The sequence below is a fragment of the Lepidothrix coronata genome, unplaced genomic scaffold, assembly GCF_001604755.1.
Source record: "Lepidothrix coronata isolate B3197 unplaced genomic scaffold, Lepidothrix_coronata-1.0 Scaffold23, whole genome shotgun sequence".
Taxonomy (NCBI): domain Eukaryota; kingdom Metazoa; phylum Chordata; class Aves; order Passeriformes; family Pipridae; genus Lepidothrix; species Lepidothrix coronata.
Genome location: NW_016690203.1, coordinates 418,032 through 438,930, shown reverse-complemented (window position 1 = coordinate 438,930; position 20,899 = coordinate 418,032). Strand labels below are relative to the sequence as shown.

The following is a 20,899-nucleotide window of genomic DNA, read 5'->3' as shown; positions in this document are numbered from 1 at the left end:
CTGTTTTCTGCTTCCAGTTCAGACATTATTGTTTTGTAGTAAGTTTTATATGCCTCATGGAACTCAACCATTCAATATAGAAAAATACAAGAGAAGAATTCAAGAAATTGTTGGCCATCTCAACCTGTAGAGCAGACAAGCACGTATTTGAACGAGTTAAAACAAGAAACTAAGAGGAGAAAGACAGAAAAAACACTAGTTAAATAAATTATTTTTTACTGTAAGATGAAAAACTTTTCTTAATCTACCCACTCATTTCACACATGGTAATGCATAACTATCATTCTACCAAAAATCAGAAACAAGTCACCACCAGATTTGCTTCACTCGTCCCGTCATCTGAACTTCAAATGGAGTTTCTGCAGATTTCACCATCCCTAGTTACTGGCAACTGAAGACAGAAACTGGCCCTTTCCTCATCTCTTCGGGTCTGACACGCCACAAAGGCTATGAAGGTAGGCACTTTCATAAACAGAAGTGGCAGTATGAACATGTTCAGCATTTTCACACCAAACTTGAAATATTATTCAATACAGACTTGACAAAAAACCCCACGAAAGCTGACGAGTTCAAGGGTTTCTCAGCAAATACACTCCTCTAAGACTTGCTAAAATCTCCAAACATGGATAATTTCTGAAGTAACAAGGTCTTCAAAATAGCAGTAAGCAAGCTCCCTGAAGGGTGGGGTAATTGGGAGGGTTATCACACCTCTGGGGGAAGTCACAGGCTCCATCTTGGCAGTGTTTCATCCCTTCATATACCCAGGGGACTGATTAGTTCATGATAAGCAATTAGGCACCCTAGGGAGGACGGTTAACCGTCTTACCAAAACAAAAAGGCTGCACAAATGTAAGTCTCATTAGATTAAAGAAACACTATCTGCAGAACAGCAAATTTGTGTCTGTTCCCTTCTACTGGAACTAGCAAATACTACGTTTTGCCTACATATGGCACACACAGATCTCAGAAATCCCAAATTTGAGCACGTACTTGCTGCTAAATTGGTAACAAATGCTCTGAAGCATTTTCTTTCCCAAGACACTAATGCTGTGATGCAGGAAAAAAGGAGGAGGGACGGCGGGGAGGAATAGAGCAAATACTGATTAGAAGACTTGAGCTAGCAATCTCATTCATTTAAATTCTCTTCCTCATTGTTAAAATAGTCCCTTACCAAAGATCAGTTGCAGAAAGCAGGCCCTGGAAAGGCTATATATGGCTGAATGCTGGTTGTATTTCAGAACGAAATCCCCAGTCAATAGCAGCCCCACCATTACATGCCCTGGTCCTAAAAAAACGATCTGGGAAGCTCCTGCCAGCTGTGAGGCTCACGGTGAAGTGCTTAGGTGTATCACTACCCTACCCACGTTAAACATTTATCTCTGATGAAGCAGAGGGATGAAGTCACCTTTTGCCTGCCAACTGATGTAAAAGCTCCCACACACCCCAACAGCTGTCGATGGTGCTGTTCCTGACTTACATCAGGCTCAGCGTATTTCAAAGTACTCCGATGGCTTAAAATAAGAAGGAATGCTTTTTTCAATAAGACGACCCCCTGTTCTTTTCTGTCCTTTTATCTTTCCTTAACAGTTTGCCATTCAGTGATAGGAGGGAACCCCAGCTGCATAGCCTGAGCTTTTATCTTCTGCTGACCATGCAACAACACAAAGCTCAGTGCTGGATTTCCTGCTGCTCGCCGAAAGGGGCTGTTCAGCTTGTTTAAATATTACTTGCCTTGGGAGCCTTGGATTTGTGCCCAAGCACTGTACTGTATCTTCCCAGCATCCATTTCAGCATGTACTTTAAAGGTCTTTAGGTTCCATGTACTATGCTCTCTCTCACTACAGGAGAAGCCTGATGCCTCCAGGAAGAAAAGAAACCCCACCAAACTCCTCCCTCTCTCTCCATTTCCCCCATTAATCCCCGTGCTTCATTCTGTGCACAGCTAACAGAAGTCCCTCTTCAACCCAAAAGCATGCAAACATATTTAGTCCTGTAAACCAAACCAACTGCAAACAAGGTAAAAGACATTTTGGTATGAAAAGCTACAGATAGGAAGCTATCAATGCTCAGTGAGCAAGCAACCAAGAAAGCCCAGAAGCAAAAGTGGCTTGTGGTACAGCAGCCTCCTGCCATACTACATTTATAAAGTCTCCACAGTGGATTTCAGAAGACAAGAATCTTAAAATATAACCTTCTCTGAATTTGCAAACTCAACATCAAGGCACTTTCCCATTCAGAGCAGTGATGAATATAAAACATGGCTTTCACAAAACCAGAAAGGATATTCCTGCCTTTAGGAATTCTTTCAGAAGTCCTCCTTTTCACAATTACCGTGCCACCGGGAGGCTGAGTTCTGGTTACAAGGTCAGGAGGAGATAACCTTGGCCAATAGAAATGATCTGCATCAGCCCAAAGGCAGCGCCAGGCCACCCATTAAGCAGCCCAGCAGGCCTCACTGTTAACCTGTTTGCAGCTGATAACAGCTGATACGGATGGAGAAGGAGGAGATAAAAATCCAGATTCACAATCTATTTGTGAAAGTTGTGGACACAGCCGTTCAAAAAAGGAAAACTTCAGTGAATACTGACTGCAAGACTTGTCCTGTAAGAAAATGTCTCTCATATTCCACGGCAGCTGGGATGCAGAAATACATGCACCCCCACAAGCTTATGTAGAATTGCAGGAAACTCAAGGCTAGAAGTGAAAACCTGTTTTTAATCCATTCTGCTTCGCTCCAGCCCGCAGTGTACAGACTGATTTAACCTGATGTAAGCCACGGCTGTCATTCAGAAGGACAGGCTGCCAGTCCTCACTTTACCCCACAGCTCTGGCCACATGTTCTCCCTCCAGCCTTGTGCCAGTCTTAGAGTTTGAACAACCACACAGTGATCCAGGATCATGGAACTGTTCTGATTTGGGATCTGTGTTTGTTTGGGTTGTTTTTTGTTTGCACTTAAAAATGTACATACACACAGTTTCATCAACAACCTTCACGCGGGGGAGCTGAGACATCGTCAAATTACACCCTCTATTTGAGTGAGGGATGAGAGACCTGAGCAAGAATGTTGTTGGTAACTCTACTCCTGCGGTGCTGCAGTACCGGGGAAAGATGAAAAGATGTAGTGGAATGAATCCACAACCGGCTCCATCTCCAGACTCCCCCCTCCTGCTCCTGCTCACTCCCTTCTCTCCAGCTCAGAGCTCATTTGCAACCCTCTGCCACAGAAAACACTCCTGTTATTTAAAAGTCTACCTGAAGTTCAGTTCTCTCATTAACCTCAGTGAAAATAAGTTCACAATAAAATAAGCTACCACAATTAAAATATCTGCACTGCATTTCTCCGATGGCACCCCTGGACGAGGGGAGCAAGAGCACTCTCAGGCAACGAGTTAGTAATTTCCTGCTTACCTATCCAATCTTTCCTACATCAAGAGCTGGGTGTACCTTTTGCACAGTGCTAAGCACAAAACAAACATAACTCGAAAATATACCTCTCCCTCCCTGCCTCCCTAAGTCTTTACATGGCTGAATTAAGCATAATTTTCAACTCGTTTGTTTGTTTGTAAACATTTGTCAATGACCTTTTCCCCAGACACAAAATTTACCCCCTCCAATACCACTCATGCTTCATTAAGTCACATCAGTAACAATGCTGAAATAGCCTGCCACCGTGTGCCACATGTACCAACCACAGCTCCAGAACCACCAGCATGTAGCTCACCTGGAGCCCTCAAGTACTTTAGAAACAATATTTACAAACCTTGGGCCCTTGGATTTAACATACAGCACAGTGGGAATGGCACACATGCTTCCACACAGGCAGCTGGCCTCCTACAGAGAGTGGTATTTATTGTAAAACGCATCACCTTAAGGGGACAGGATGGGACATAAGTAGAGAAAAGAAACCAAAGCTGCAGAGGGACAGGACTTGTTGCTTGGCTGCATGTCCTCAGGCGCTACTATCTCACATTGCTTACACCATCTGATCACTCAAAGCTAAACATGGAATGTAGGTAGCAAGTCATAACGCTGCGCAGGCCTGGAGATGTGACCCATCAGCTGTTTCTGCATTATAATTATTACACTGGGGCACAGCAGGACCAAAAGTTTGCCTGGGCAGATTTCTGAAAAGTTCTAGCTTGTTAAAAATGACAAGAAAGGCCACATGCCGCTTTCAGATTTATGATTACAGTCACTTTTCTGCAGGCCCGGCATTCCCTGTTTAAAATCCTCAATCTGCAAGAAAAGCATAAGGCCCAGAACTATTTCACGTTATTTGAAACAGCATTAATAAGTGAGATTTCACAAGACTGTAATCTGTCTCACCCTTCTTCATAAGACAGAAAGGAGTTTCACATGAAGATGCAGTGAAGCAGCACTCCTGAACCATCATTCTCTGAAATTCTAAGCTAGCCTTGATCATTTTTCCTTCAGGCCACTTCTGCTCCCAGGCTTTCTCTCTCTCTCTTTTTATTTTTAAAGTTTCTGCTACTAATAAAAAACCCTGAAAACCTTATTGCAATACATTTCCTTGTATTATCATATACTCTACCAAACTGATTCTCAGAGCAATTCTGACCCTCAACTCCCACAGGACTTCAAGTGATTGCTAACTGCTTCTTTCAGCTCTTCCTCCATTTTATTTTTGTCCTGCCATGCACAGAGTACAAGTACAGGACTCAGCTTTGCAACTCTGGACTTAAAATGCAAGTATCTTCACTGGTATAGCTGGAAAGGAACACCTCACTTTTAGGCAATCTGATTGTTTCTGTAAGAGGCTCAGAACTGCTCAAGGAGTACAAGTTAGTAACGAAATTATTTAAGCCAATATATATTCAACATGTCTCACTGTCCAGGATTTGCTCTATAAGTAAACCCTAACTTATTAGGAATACAGTTTGTCAGGCAGTGACATGAATTTTAGTGCAACAGATCAAGAGAGAAATAATAACAAAAACTGTAGGAGGACAACAAAAACTTGCAGCAGTACACAGCCACAGCATTCCTGTGATATAAAACGTAGCAGGCACTGTAAATCCGGATAGTGCAGCCCCTTTCCAAATGACTGCCTTTAGCAGACTCACAGATCAGAAGGGATGCTATCAGGAGGTCACTTCGAGCTACCTCAAGCTTCCTGTTTGACACCTCTTGGACTCCCCTCTGGCCTTCCATCTACCCCTTAACCAAACAAAATAAAAATCTAAGCACTTTTAGCACATTCCGGACAAAGATGTGCTCAAAGCAAAATCATTTTGAGGGTCAAACACTACAGGGATATTGCCCAAACTTCAAAGATGCCATTTTTTTGCAACAGCAGAGAGGCACAGGGATGGCAGGTGGTTAATGGGAAGATGGGCAGAAGGAAGACACCAGTAAGCTATGAACGAGTTTGTAGGTCAGAAAAGCACACTTGAGGCTAATAGACCAAAACTTCTGTTAGCACAAGAAGAGCATCCACCTCTAAGAAACCACATCCTATCTTATTCTCCCCATGCCCTCCCTGGTACCTTCTCCCTACTGTAATTCAGAACAGCAAGGCAACTGACGTCCAACCATACATTAGAAGAATTGGCTAATACAATGTCACCCAGTCCACCACATGAACAAAACCCACCAACGAATCCAGCGACTGGTTAACTGCAAATTTTTGCTTTACTGATGGTATTACACTGCCAAGGGTTCCCTTGCCTTTGCACACACACTGCCCTCTTAGAAACACCCTCTGCTCAAACCCAGATTTACAAATACACGTACAGATATTGTACACATCTGCTTCCACCTGGTGGATTACCAGAGATGGAGACTGCTGTGTTTTTAAAACAAATGTGTAAACCCACCTCTAAAATTAGTTGCATGACAATTCTGTGGGCAGGTGCAGAAGGGAAGAGCAGTTGGGCTCGGGGTGGGGTGGGGGGAAGTTTGCAAGGAATGGAATAAGAATCGCTAAACTGTTTAACATATTTTGAAATTATTTTTCCCCCTCTTAGAAAACAAACAAAAAAGGGTTTTTTCTTCCATTTTAAAGAGTTCCTCAAAATAGAGGAGGACAGAGCTATTCAATACTGCTCTGGGGTGCTTAACATGAATAAATTACTTCAATCAAGTATTTTGTTAAAGAACTTAAAATTCTCTTTCCACAGTCTCCCCTTCCATAATCAGGCAAAAAAGCAGTTTTTAAATGCACATTAAAATATGTATTACACATATACACTGTATATAAACAAAACAAAATCAGAAAGTAATTTATTAATTGCTGGCTGCAACTACAAAAATGAGGGGTTCTTTTAATACTTCACCAAAGCAAATGAGAAATGACAGGGAGTATCCTGAGAAACTCTCAGTTGTAAAGTCTTTCAGGTCTGGTTTCTAAAAATTTCCTTGCTATGATAACTGCAAATGCAGCTTTGCAGTAACTTCCAGTTCCATTTTCATATGCATATTTTTAAATACAGCAGATGCCTTTGCCCTGTGTATACAACATCCGGGGTATTTCATTTCTCAGGAAAGCCAACTCTGGAGATCCTAGAGGTGTGGCACATTTTTTTTGCTCCAGATACTCCTGACTAGAAGAGAAGGTAAATATTATTCAATCTGTTTCCCTCTTGCACCCACAGCAGTTTAGTAAGATACAGTAAGCAGGCTATTGCAAGTTACACTTAAGGGGTCATTACAAATCAAGGCCTCAGTCTTGCTAATGAACTGATACTAATAGGCCCATTCTATGGAACAGACCCATCAGCTTCAACAGTGGTCCCTGAATCAGGAAGTTTGTTTACAACACATGCACAGGTATTTACAAACTTCTGGGCCTTTGTTTTTATTTAGGAGGCTACTGGTGTTTGTTGTGGAGTGCAAATCTTGTCAGACAACTTTCAAGCTACTCTTACTCCATATGGAACCGAAGTGCCTGCAGAGTAAAGCACATTCATGAGAACAGCATTTTCATCTCACATCAACAAACCCCTCAACCAGAAATTCTATACCTACACCTGTACATCACAGTGCAAGAGGAACAATCATGCATTCCCCATGAGTGTTTTGCACCTCAAAGAGCAGACAAATACAAAGGTATAAAAGATTACTAAATTGCTTCCTCAAAATGTGGGACTAGGTTACCAACTTCAGTCTTCACAGAGCTGAACTGACTTACTCTGGTCTGGAGTAAGACAGACATGATAATGTCTGGCTTTCATTGGGTCATTCACAGTCCTTTTTACCTCTAAATTGCAACAGACATTAAGAACAGAATGCACTGGAGAAATTGCCATTGCCAGCTATTATCAGCTATGATAAGAGCTAGCTTATTCAACTGATAGCTATAACTTCAATCTCCCACCCGCTTCACCCTTCCCAAATCTCAATGTCCCTGCATTACAGCTCTGAGGACTAGAAGAACAGGTCGGACTTTCTCCCCCTTTGTAGAGATTCTACGTTTGTTGTGGGTTTTGTTCTATTTCCAATAAGAAAACAGAAGACATGAAAAGTGATTCAAAACCTGAACTCACTTTTCCCTCAGGTTCACTCTCAGAAATGGCCGAAGAATTTTTTTTACTACTTATTTTTCTTTCAAAAACAAATGTGGCCTAAAGCTAAACACCTGACGTAGTTTTTCAGCACAAATGGTTAAAGTTCAGTAGAGCCATATGCAAGAGAAAACAGGGCCCGTAATAAAAGCTGCCTAGTGATCTCCAACTGGAAGTCCTCCTGGCAGCCCATCTCCTTTCATGAAGAGGAACTTACTGACATTCTCTCTCCATTTTTGTCCCTGATGACTCTCTCACTACACCTGGAAATTAGGAAGCTGACTAAGCTCCCTAAAAACTGGTCTGGTCAGTCCAAGTCACCCCCACTCCAAAACAGTGAAAGCAGACAGTGTAACATCTCAGACGACACTGATGGAACTGGCAGCAAACATTAAGAGTACCTCTTTTTCCTGGAGTCCAGTTGCTGTCACAGACCCTCATTCCAAACAAAAGTCATGAGGTATTTTCAATGCGTTTTTGGGGTTGCTGACTTTAAGCCCACAGGATAAACTCCACTAGCGGTAGTTCAAAAGTCAGAAAATGCTTGGGAAAAGAAAGCAGAAAAAAGCTGACATTCTCTCACAATCACTCGAGTACAAGAGCCACAGCCTTAGCACTGCCAGTTTCCCATCTCACTAAGTGTCTTGCAATACTTGTTTTTGTAATCATTTTCCACACTGTCTACACAAAAAAAACTCTCAGAAGCCAGAAGAACTACATTCCTTAAATATGGACCCTTTCCAGACTCACCCCAAACCTTTCTGTGCGTAAGGCCCTACACATACATGAACATGCAGATCATTACAGGCCCAGCAGTTAATTCACCTTCAAGTTGCCCTAATTTTGAGGCTGAGCACTTCCTAAACTCCATCCCTGATGCTCTCCTGGCTCTCTGAAGGAAGGCGGGCTGCCTCCTGCTTCCCCATCCATTCCCGGTTGCCAGGACTGCACTGGGGCCTACCCACGTTGCCTCCCCCAAGCCACACCGGTGTGCCCAATGCGTGGCAGGGTGTGATCACAGTAACCCCTACATACACAGCATCTTTCTTTCCAAGAATTTCACAGCCAGTAGCTGCTTGCTTTCCAGTTTTTCCTTTTCAACTCTTTTTTTAAGACATGGACACCTCCTCCCCCTCATTCCTCATCACCTCCACTCAGAAAGCCTAAGGCTTGCTGATCCCATGGTAGACAGAAAGGTCTTTGAATACGTGGCTGCTGGACGGTCTGTAACCAGCCTGGATAAGGTTCAGACAAGACACAGAGCACATACACTCTTCTAGAAACTTTAAAATCCAAATGCAAATTCTCTGCCCATCACCTTGAATGTTGTCAGGCAATAAAACGCTAATATGAGAAGTCACAGTAGGAGAAGTCACTGGTTACCTGCCTGGGGTCTGATGACTGCAGGCAAGCCCTCGTGAGGAACGGACACGATCCAGCCACCAATGGTAGTTGCCTCCCACAGCCCCTCCAGCAGATCCTACCCTATGGACCAGGCCCCACGTTCAGCTCACCCGTTCCTATGTCTCTCGGACGTAACAACGTTTGAGGGGCCACTAACGGCCTCCTGAACTCCACAGCAACTATGTCCTCTCATCATCCTCTGGCAAGGCTACAGACATAACAAGACTCAACACCACTAACTCCAAGGTAAAATGAAAAATAAAGAGGTAGTCCCTTCCCAAGCTCAGAGCGTACCTACAGATGTCAGCTTGCAACATATGCATTTATTTTCTTTGTATACTTTACATTCCTCTATGACTAAGTCAAGACAAACCCCACTTTGGAAACTTTTTAAGAAGAAAGAGGCCCAGTCCTTCCAATTTTTGTACAAGGAGCAAATCCTCCAATACCCACTTTGTGTGCTTAGGGTCCTGAAAGCTGCCAGAAACAGATGAAGGATGGAGGGAGACAGAAGATTTTTGTGATGAATCCCTCTTTTCAGAAAGTTTTAGAAATAACAATCAAATTACAATCAAATAGATACAATGCATTGCTCAAATCAGTATGTAAACTTAGAATGGAAACTATGGCTTTAGGTTTTCTACTTATATTTCTTTACATATCTCTAATTATATTTCCTCTTATATTTCTCTTCTTATATTTTAACTGCAAAGGATAAACTGTCTCCTGTAAAACAAAATTACTTTTCATCTTCAAGATATAATTAACACAGGAATCGGTACCTTTGCATCTTTCCTATGCATTTGTATCAAAGACTCAATGGTACAAACACAAGGATGCATACCTGTAAGGTTCCTAACCACACCTCTGCATTAAAAAGATTAGTGAGCAATCTAACAAAAGGGTGTTTACTTTTAGTGCACCCGGATTCTGTATCACTCAGCCCATTTGCAATCTGTAATACTGATATCATTTAATTGGTATTTACTGGTATTTTGGAGACAAAGGGACCTATGCTTCTCCATCAATCAGATTTAGTATATGCACAAAAGTCAAAACAAACCAGTCAAGAGACAGAAAAATTAAGCCTCTGGGATGCTACACTACTGTCTCTTGTGTGGTTAATTTTGATGATCTCGTTGAAGCACAGCCTTTAGCAATGTGCTTTTTCATACAAACATCCATAGCTCAGAGACGATTAATCACTATCTATTACTCACCTTCTGGCAACACCCACTCTAAGCTAGGCACCATCCAGACACATCAAGACAGTCCCCGTCTGAAGGTTTTGTGGTAAAAAAGAGCCATTTCTGAGACCCAATCTTGATGGACAGGCATCTACAGACCCCCATGGTACTCGACACAGCTACTAGGATCTGCCAGAATAAAGCTGTTCACAGGATAACTTTATCACAAATACCATTCTTTCAAAAAGGGACAAGGTATGTATTAAATACATCAGCTATACCTACTTTTCAGTACCTGCCAACTGCTACTGCTGTTACGGTACAAGTAAGCCTTGTGAAAGGATTTTGCTGAAGAAATACAGTGAATCTTCATAGATTTATCGATCAGAGCACCTCACTTGGTTACAGGAAAGTAGTTATTCTGTTCTTCTGTGGCATTAGTAACTTCTCAAACAAAGAAGCCTGATTGAGGCAGACAGTGAGGGGCTTATCAGCTTAGGAAATGGGAAGGATGGTCCAATTAACTGCCAAGCAGTCAGACATAATTCACTCTGACCAGGCCAATGAGAGACAAGTCCCAGAAATGCATGTCCTGTCCATTTATGTAACACCCAAACGTTCCCCCCTGGCAAAGTCTCCCCCTCTGGAAGTGTTACCTAACTAAGGAGCAAGCCAGCATAGGAAAATCTACCTGTATCAGGCTGCATCCAAACCAACACCCTCTCTGATTAAGCAACCACCTGTGGTACAGGAGACATTGCCAGTCACTAAACTGCTGAACTCAGGCACTAACAGCCATCATCAAGCAGACAGCCAGAAAGCTCAGTGCAAGGTTATCCAGGGTACACACCACTGTGCTGTCTTCTCACGTATCAATGAACGGGGCAAGATGTAGAAAGCACAAAAAGGAAAAAAAACCCTGCCTTGTAGGGTGTAGGTAGGCAGGCTTCATCTCCTTCTTCTGAGTCTCTTCTGCTAGCACAGAAATAGGCAGAATGTTACTGAAGTGATATGACAATGTTAAAAACAAACAAACAAATAAAAAACCTGAAGGCAAACCATATGTAACAGCTGATTAGGAAAGCTGTGAATCCAGCCACACAGCTGCTCTTCATGTCCTCTGCCACGCTTAGTACCCCACTAGTCCAGGGGAAACAGGAGGGCACAGAGAAAGAGGAAGAGGAGAAATTTCACAAAAAATGCTGGAATGAAAAGAGAAAGTTCTCAGTGAACCACAGTTCTAGCTTGGGATCCATCACCTAGGAGGCAGCAGGCATTTAAAGTGGAGACAGAAGAAAAAAAGAAAGAAAAAAAAAAGCCCACCAAACATTGATTCATAAATACAAAATTCATATGATGTTTATCAAAAGAGTGGAATCTTTATTCTGCAACAAATATGTGCAGGTGGCACCTGATCCATCCTTAGATAAGGCACCTTTTTTTGTATAATCCTCTTCATTTTTAAGTGCTAGACTTAAGACTGTCATGTTTAGAAATATATGCTTTATGCACTATGAGCAGGAGTGTAAAAAACCCCAGTTGTGTGAAATATTCACGTTACGTATGGCAACATCCTATTTGTCAGCCAGTTACCAGGAGCTAAGGAATCTGTGTGGTACTAGCAAAGTTGCCTTGCAGCAGGGTGTTAGAGCAAGCACGAATCGGACTATATATGGTATGTTTACTGAACGATTAGGCATAAAGATGTTACAGAAGAAACGATGTCTCTTGTATTAGATGCTGGGCTTCCTGCTGCAAGGCAAACCATCTTGCTCGGAAAGCAGTCTGTCACATATTCCTCATACGCTTCTGGCTGCGGGTGCCAGTGAAACCTCTAGAAAACAGGAACAGGTTATGCTGCATGTAATGATTAACTACATGGAGGATCAGCACTCCAAGCTCCGCCCGCCAGCATTCCCTGTCTCCTTGCTGCTCTTCCTCCCCCGCTACTTTTCGCTGGGACTGTTCGGCAGGCAACCCTGCGGAGGGCAGGAAGGCACACACACAGGCACATGCTGCGCTGCCTCTGCGACGAGATGACGGGTACGGACAAGTGCAACCTCTATTTCTTAAGAAACAGCTGGCAACAGGCGAGCCAGCGCTGCAACCCATCCGCCTGCCCCGCGTTCAAACCCAGTCGGCACAGGACTATTTCACAACGGGGAGGAGGGGGGAAAATCCTGAAAGGGCAGAGGGAGGAGGGTGTACTGAAGAAGATGCCTTAAAGCACAGGAGAAGGTTCGTACCTGGCTTCGGTGTCCTGCCTAACCTGTTTTGTGGTATGTTCCGGTTAACTCTCCTTGTGGTCGAGGTTGTTCCATGTTTTTGTTTTTTTGGCAGCCAAAGCCAAGTTGCAGCCCCTTCTCTCCTCTGACTCCTTTCATGCTCCATCACACTCCAGCACAAACATAGGCACACGGGAAGGAGACGCCAGAAAACAAAACACTGTGTTCATCACAGACTGAAACTGGATGCATAGTTTCTTTACTGGAAGGAACTGGATCAACTCACCAGGACCATCAGCCCTCAAGTGCCAGACTTCTCACCTTCATTGCTGCTTTTTGACATTTAGCAACTCCTCAAGAAACCGTCAAAACTATACAAAGTGGTAAGGGGGTGGGAAAACAAAGCAAAAAAAAAAATAACCCTCAAACCACATACGCAGAAGACTGCATGCCACACAAATCTAACCAGAGCACAGTGCAGGAGCAGCAGCAGCCATCACAGCACCAGGACATACCATCATACCACAGCAGATTTATGTCTTCACTGTGTACAGTATTCACAGGTTTAATGGATAGCCCAAAGATCAGAAATATAACTGTTAAGCAATAAAAGCATCAACTCAAAGCTGTGCTGGATGGTTTTTGACAGAGGTTAAGCGGTTAGTAACCAGCGACAAGAACTTGGTGGTGGCTCAGTAGCCATTTTAAGCAGCAGACATACTAATCGTGGGAGCGCAGTAACAAAAGAACCAGGGGCAAAAACATGCTACAAAAATGAGGATCCTGAAGAGCTCAGCAGCACACACATACCCCTCCATCGTGTGTAAAATAAACTTGGAGAAGCCAACAAAGAAGAAAGATGATTCCACGACCTCCAGAGCACAGCAAATCCCTAAGAGCAATAAGTGCTAGGCATCAGAAACTTCCTGGTTTCCAGGCCGTTGTTTCACATTTTCTGGGGAGTTTTCACACTGTGGGAAAGACTTCCAAGTACACTGAAAGTAAGCCTGCAACATCCCCTTCCACTCCCACAGCAAGTATGCAGTCCATAAAAGATTAAAGTGTTGGAAACATATGCTTGAACGAAGACTCCTTTTTTTTTTTTTTAAATCATATCAACAGTTTAGCAGTTGATGCATTTTCTCAAAATATTTTGCCATCCCATTTTTAAGGCAGCAAGGTGGGGGGCGGGGAGATAGAGCGAGTGAGCAAGAGCATGTGAGACACACACAGTCTGTAACTTCAACACAGATTTACAGATGTATTTACTATACTGTTTCTCTTTAGGGGCTTTTCAGGCCAGGGCAGCCTTTGTCTCTACGTGCTATATGCTAGCCAGCTCATAACAAATGAGCAATCTCAGCATAAGCCGATCTGGCTCCTTCTCTGAATCTGCTGGGACGCTGAGGCACAAAGATGTGCCTGAAAAACTTCTGTCCGGTTACAAATCTGATCAATCCCTTTGGTCACGCGAGCCCCTGAAGGCTGGTACAATTATTAACTGTGCTGCAGTCACATGAGAGAGAACAAGCTTCCCCTTCCCACCCTCATCCTGTGGGTAACATTATGTGGGCAGTGAATATAAGAAGGAACATGGTGAGGCGGGGATGTGTGTGGAAACCTCCACAGAAAGGCTGCACCAGCTGTCTTTTTTAATTATATTTTCTTTTTGGTGGACGAGTTAGGAACATTTCAGGCAAGCCTGACCAATGCCCAGACACGTTCAGGCACCCAAAGGAGGGTGGGGCGGGGAATCCTCATCTCCAATCAGTACCACCTTCATTAAAGAGGGGAAACTAGAGGTTTCCAATTTTCCCCATTTCTTAAACACAGTGATGATGGAGCACAGAAAGTATTTTTACTGAAGCACGACTGAGTAATTTCTAAACTGATGGGCTTACTTTGAAGATTTCTTATTTGTTGGAGGGGACTCAACAGGTATGAGAGAATAGAGATAGGGAAAGGAGCCCACTATGCTTCTGAGGAGAAACTCTTGGCATTGAGACAAATGAGACAGGCAGCATGAACTAAAACCCTAAGCTGCAATTCAGCTGCTGGCACCAGAGCCTCATGCAGCATCCCTGCTATATGTAACTAAGAATAGAGATGGCACTTTCCAAAAGCAGCTTTTCAGGACTGAGAGGGAAATGACAGAGAAATGGCATGGAACCAGCATGGTACCCACTAACCCCCAACTGTGCATCTGCCTACTCCTCATGCACCTCCTGGTATGCCAGAAAGCTGGTGTTGCATTATTTTAACTGTGAACCAAAAGTTGCAGATGTGTGTGCACTGTAGAAACCTGGGCTGGGAAACACTAAAGACATGCAGCCTCTCCAGGTTTCTCCGACACATCCTGACCCAGCACAGCAGCCCTCCCAAAAACAGTAAATTGTGCTGACCTTAGAAGGGGGATAAGCGGGGCAAGCAGTGAGAAAAAGTGTCAGGTTTGACATCAGATGATATTTCCTAGACATAATTAAAAATATAAAGCACAGTGCATCTTTAAGTGGTTATATCTAAACAGTCTCCAACCCTGTGGCACTTAAGGAGGGAGGGGGAGTGGAGATGTGGTTGATGACATACAATAAAACATAAATGAGCACATACAAAGTGCTACATATATTTTCAGTTAAGTTATAATTGAGTATGTCCTCAACAAAACAACTACATTTGTAATATTATACCATGCATCCATTTTATAAAATATTTCAAAATGTGCTTTTGCCTCGGCCCGCCTACACAAAATAATGAAGAAATATCACTTGTCAGGAACTCCCTAAGAAAAATAAACCTTAAAATAGCAGGGTACGCTCACTGAGTAACACGTATTTCTGCAAAACTGCTGTTCTTTATGTATTTTGCATCTGAAAACTGCAAGTCTCACACGCGTGCACACAAAAGACAGACAGACTGCTGCTGTGGACAAAATGGTGCCATTTAATACAAAAATCTGGTTTATGCATAGCCTGGTTGTAGTGCATGCTGGTCCCAAGCAGAGTGGGATGCAGCCAGTTATATCGAACAGTTGTGCCCTCAGCAACAAATGGTGCATTCATAAAACTGGAAAAGCCTCTGTCTAGGGGATTGCAGCTCTGCAAAGGAAACAATCGCTTGCTGACATTTTCTGAGGGAGAGTATGGCCAAAAGAGGTTGAGGGGGAGAAGTATGATCTACAGGAAAGCTATGTTCAGAAGAAATACCAAAATATAAGAGAAAAAACCCAAATCTGCCACTGAGCTCTCTTTGCACTCTCCCTCCATTAGCTAGTCTCTAACAAAAGAACAAGGCCACCTGAAAAAGACATGTGCTTGGAAAACACTGGGCCAGTCAAGAGTATACAAGAAAAAGAAGAAGGAAAGAAAAAAAGCTTTCTTGTAGAACTCTAGCCCATGAAGAAGCGACAGACATCACGCAGGCTGCAGTACACAAAGCCACATCTGACAGTCAGTTTCTCACAAGTTTCTTATCCTTGCCTTTATTAGCTATGCCACCTCCACACTGGTAACTAAAAGCCAACATCTGGTGCTAGCTAAATGTCAGCACAGACAATCCCTTTAATAAAAATTTAAAGAGTCTGGGTCTCAACGAGGAAATCATTAGTGCTTTGAATGTAAGACCCTCCATGAGAGCTGAAAGACTGAAACAATCCAGGTTTTTAAGCTGTGCGAAGCAGTGACTTTGTTGTGCACTAAGCCACATCTCCAAGCCCCATGCTACCTTGCACAGGGGATGCTCGGTTCACAGCCAGTAGTCTAAGTGTAGTCCATCTGGATAGTTTATCTGGTCAGCACCCTGCACTGGGAAGCCCAGACGGGTCTGTGGATGCCCAGGTCTTGCTGCAGGATGGGAGCATGCTATGCAGTCTGCCCTCGGCCTAGGGAGCTCTGTCTCCTGAAGCTGAAATGCTGGGTACCGCAGCTTGCCTCAAACACACCTGCCATCTGCATCTCTGAAACCAAACCTGGCTTGCCCCTAAGATCCATGAGACACCCATACAAGTCAATGCAAAAGTGCTCCTTTTGGAGCTAAGCAGCATGGCTTATTAATGAATACCTGTCACCTGCTCTGTTCCACTGAGCTTAGAAATAAAACAAAAAACTCTCAAATCATACACTGTAACTAAAGTTCAGTGGGAGAGTCAGTGAAAGTTTCCATAAGAGGGAAAAGAAACTGAGGCCCACCTGCACACTGATAGGAAATAAAAAAAAAAGTCTCCCCAAGCATTCCTGGCTGCCCTGAGGCTGCAGTGGGGGACGCACCCTGTTTCTTCCCAGCGCTTACGCAGCACAGAGGTCTCATATCTCACCCAATAACAGTTTTCTACCAAGCCAAAAACTAACCAACGACAGTTTTGAAGTAATGAGACTGTCTTCCCTGGTAAAGGCAAGCCCAGCTAAGGACAGAGGACAGAAATTTTTTGTAATGGCTGTGACAGAAAGAGTCCCTCCATTATATTGTCATTAAAAGACTGTGTGCAAAGAGACTTAATAGTCTTGCACTGTCTCTTGCACTGAAGCCTTTGCAAAGGAATCTAGAAAAGGGATGCATGTAATTCTTCCTACCTCCAGTGCACCTTACAGTCCTTTAAAAGCCTTTTATGATTCAGAGGGAAACAGGACTGTGGTCCCACAGACTGACAGTAAAAGAGATTTAAAAAAACCCAAACAAACAACAACAACAAAAAAAAAGGATGAGTGGTTCTTCCAGAGAGAGAAGGCCATTCCTACACCTCAGTGCTACGAGCAGCAAAAACCTGCAGCTCTACTGGAGTCAAGGAATAAACACTAGGAGCTACAGTGGTGAGAACTGAGCAATAGCTATTGGGGGACTGGAGAATGAATGGTAATGCTTTTGTTTACCAGCTGTGCACTGTAAATGATTGCTTTTGCAAGAAAGTTTGCGCTGCAGTTGCACAAAGAATTTCAATAAAACTGTTTAAAAAGCCACTTCATTAGTGCTGGTTATCAGTTGGAGACATAAAGCAAATACAAAACTGCAAATGCTTTTGCAGAGGCATCAAAGCAATCTAAAAACTGATTTTATTCCTAGGTCAGTTTCCAAGCAAGGCAAAAGTTTACATATACGCTTAATGTTCAGTACATGCTCCCATTAAACCTGCCCTTAGTACTAAGTGAATGTATTTTAGAATTCAAGTGGCACACACGATTTGGTTTCCCTCTACAGGCCTTACAAAGGCTTCTAATAAACACATGATCGACATATTAGGAAATTGTTTGTTTTAAATTTGGAGAAGGTAGCAAAAACACCTGGGAAGTTGTGAGAGAACATCAACAGAGTTAAAAAGGAAATCACATCCCAGCCTCCTGAAATACTTTAATATAAAGCCCTTTGGGAAGTTTGTGAATAAGAGATGAAAAAAGAAGTACTTCATTTGAGAACTGTCTTTCCTTTGAATACTGAATCACAGAATACAAGTCTCCACATCACCTTGCAAAACAAAAATAAAAAATAAATCCTGCCTGAAATGTGTCACTTTTCACTGCTGTTTACTTTGTTTGTAGTGGTTTGGTAAAATCCCACAAATATTTCAGACCAAAACCACAGTCCGTATTTTATATTTAGATGAACTATGGCATCTTTCAAGAAGCTATAATTGCAAGCCTGCATCTAAAGCTCTCCTTCTGCCTGCCCTGAGACCATGCTGCCACTGCAGGATAAAGAACATGGGCCACCACTGCAACCCTGGTGGTGGCCCTCCTCCATGCACTGGCCTAGCCACCCCACAGCTCAGTTTCAGCAGAATGCGAGAGCTGAGCCTTACATCTCCCATGACAAGGGACGGTTTTGAGTAGGATGGGTAATGCCTGTAGTTAAAACTTAAAACGAACAGAAAAGTCTCTTTGTCTTTCTTTTCTTTCCCATCTAATCCAGGTGGATCGAACAGGATGGGATTTGCCTCTTGTGCTGATGTGTCTAGTATTGGCCCAGATTTAAATCAATATAACATGCAGTAAGGAAAGGAGTCTGAAGGTTTCTAACCGGGTGTGTTGAACACCATGACCTCCTCACACCCCCGCCCCACAAATGCTTAACTGCTGAATGAGATTCCTCTCGTTTCCTGCATTGAATCATTTGTGTCACCACAAAGATGAGATTTTTAACTGTGCGCACACGTTTCTTATTTGAGGGGCATGCAGCAGAGGGTGTTTCTCAAACTACTGTCAGACCAGCCACAGACGGTTTGTATTTCTTCTGTGTTTGATGTATCATTTAAGTAAACCTGTGTTTTCCCAATGAGGTACAACTTTTCAATGATGCCGTTTTCTAGGAAATATGCAGGCAAATGCTGCTGCTTCCTTCTTTTGCAAAGTATTATTTGAATGGAGCTAGGAGGGGCAGGATATGCTGATTTGCACAATTAAAAATAACTTACAATTTGAACTGTGGCATCAGATGCTTCAACAAATTTCATTAGGGCAGGTCACATGTTCTTTTCAAAATGCCTTTTTTTCCACACCTCAAAACCGTTTCATTAATTTACCCACAAATTACCCCATTTTCCTTGCTAAGCTTATCAATTATTTTTTAATCATTACAGAATTCATTCTGCAGGAAAAATTAGCAGCACTGCACCCCTCAAAAGCAATAAAGAAACATCCAAAGAGAAAGAAAGATGAGGCAAAATGCTAGACCACAGTTCCTTAATCACCCTCCCTAACCAGGATGGCTTTGTGTAATTGCAGGCACAGAAGGGAGGAAATTGTGATCTCTGTTTAGCTGTGCACTCTCAAGTCAGTGGGATCTTTGTGGATGCTGGGTAGGAGCAGGCCCCTATAAAGATGCAACAAGCGTTGCTCTGGATTGATCTGAGTCACGAGGAGCTCAAGCTGTCAGTCAGCAAGAGTTTGAGGAGGGCTGATGTGTTCTGGTCATCTCACTAGAGTGGAAGAAAAATTCAAAATGCACAGTACCCCCACAAACTCTCACCCAGACAAAAGCCTAAGGATAAGAACCATGTTTTTCACACAAGCCTACTTTTTCCACGAACTGTTGTCAACCTTCACCACCCCTTATTTTAATAAGGGAAAAACTACCATCCTTTTGACCTTGGACTTGTTCATTTTTTCTGTCTCTCTCAGTGCATGCTCTTTGCTAACCATTCTGCATGCTGCGAGCCCTGATAAAAGTGGTTAATGTTTACTGAAACCTGCATATGAACTGTACTAAACCTCATGCAGGGGGAGGCAAAGTTCTGCTAGCAGCATCCATGACCAATTAAAAAGAAGTGTTGGTTTGTTTTGTTTCTTAGACTCATTTCCCCCCCCCCACCTCCCAAGCAGCTGCATGAGTAGATGGGAAGGCAGCACAGGGAGAAGACCGAAAAAATGCTTCTAATCCATCCACCTAGACAGTTCAAAAGAAGTCCCTGTTCTGAGTACCACAGACCTTTCAAGAATACACAAAATCAATGAAAGAACTGACTGCTGCAGTTCTTTTCCTGGGGAATGCATATTTTATCCCCTAATAACTGTTTTCCAAAACAGTCTGTAAATCTACAGACCAAGCAGAACTGTAGAGTGTTTCCTTCTAGCTTTCCTTGCTTGAGCAGTCTTGAAAGCATCCTATCAATCAAGTGAAAAAGTAGAATATTACTACTGTGAACTCAAACTACAACAGTTGATAAGTATGATTGAAAGATCTTAAATTTATCATAAATTCTTCTCAGCAGAGACACAATCTTAGAAACAACCAGGTTTCAATAGCTGTATCCATGCACTATTTAGGAAAAATGTTTAGTAGCACAAACTCAGTGTATACATCATCCCTTCTTAGCTTACTGGCATTTTCTCCATTTGTATTCTAATATCCAGCCCAGAGAGCTCTAACAAACTGCTCCTTCCTCCCTCCCACTGTCTCTGGTGACAGTGGGATGCTCTCAGGTGTTTAATGCCAATTTTTTTGTACTAGAGGGCAGCAACAGTGCCATAGTCACCTTGGAAACAACCATCACCCACTGTTTGCAGAACAAACAATGGTACCTTTTCAGCCAGTGCAAGGCAGGCAGGGCAAGGGGCAGCCAAGCAATTCTGGGACTTACAGGAGTGTTAACATATTGCATTCATTCAGTGCGTCAAAAAATAGTTCAGCACGAGGAGCAAGGCGCTCTCAAAGTGAGAGCCTTTGGCTGGAAACCACAGACAAGTGCACAGGGCTCAGAAGGTCAAACAAGTCTCCCCAGTCAGCAACGAGGTCTTTTCCTCTGATTTTTTTACTTGCCCTCCTGTTCCCCTCTCTCATACACACAGAAGGAAGAAAAACACACCTATTTAAACTGATCTTATCCACAAAAAGTCAAGTGTTCAGCTTCCAAGTAGCACTCTCTGAAGTTTTCTCAGTGTGCCAAAATATTTTAAAGAACTGTTTACCCGCACTTGTAGTGCTTTGTACCCAATGCATCAAGAGCCGTTTCCAGAAGCGTTCCTTGTGAAGTTAGCGAGAATTGCGGTTATTCAGCATTTCAGACCATATGCCTAGGCACTTAAACAGTTATATACCCCTCTCTTTTCAAAATAATTCCATTTTCATAGAGCCACG

The 20,899-nt window shown here is 43.0% G+C and overlaps 1 protein-coding gene and 1 long non-coding RNA gene across 7 annotated transcripts in view; one reads left to right on the top strand and one right to left on the bottom strand.

Annotated features, from left to right (window-relative positions):
• The window catches only part of RREB1 (ras responsive element binding protein 1), a 124,639-nt gene that overhangs the window by 80,435 nt on the left and 23,305 nt on the right, over positions 1-20,899 (bottom strand). Inside the window, exon 1 of one of the 6 annotated variants that reach the window (XM_017808441.1) lies at positions 8,673-8,827. The exons of 3 other annotated variants lie outside the window; for them this stretch is intronic. The gene's annotated coding sequence lies outside the window, so the exon portion shown is untranslated. Of the gene's footprint in view, positions 1-8,489; positions 8,509-8,672; positions 8,828-20,899 lie in introns of those variants that run through there. 2 more of the 6 variants (XM_017808439.1, XM_017808442.1) reach the window with 2 other exon arrangements.
• Positions 10,621-12,757, top strand: LOC108494211. Its single transcript, XR_001873774.1, has 2 exons — positions 10,621-12,158; positions 12,456-12,757. It is a non-coding gene; the product is annotated as an uncharacterized LOC108494211 (long non-coding RNA).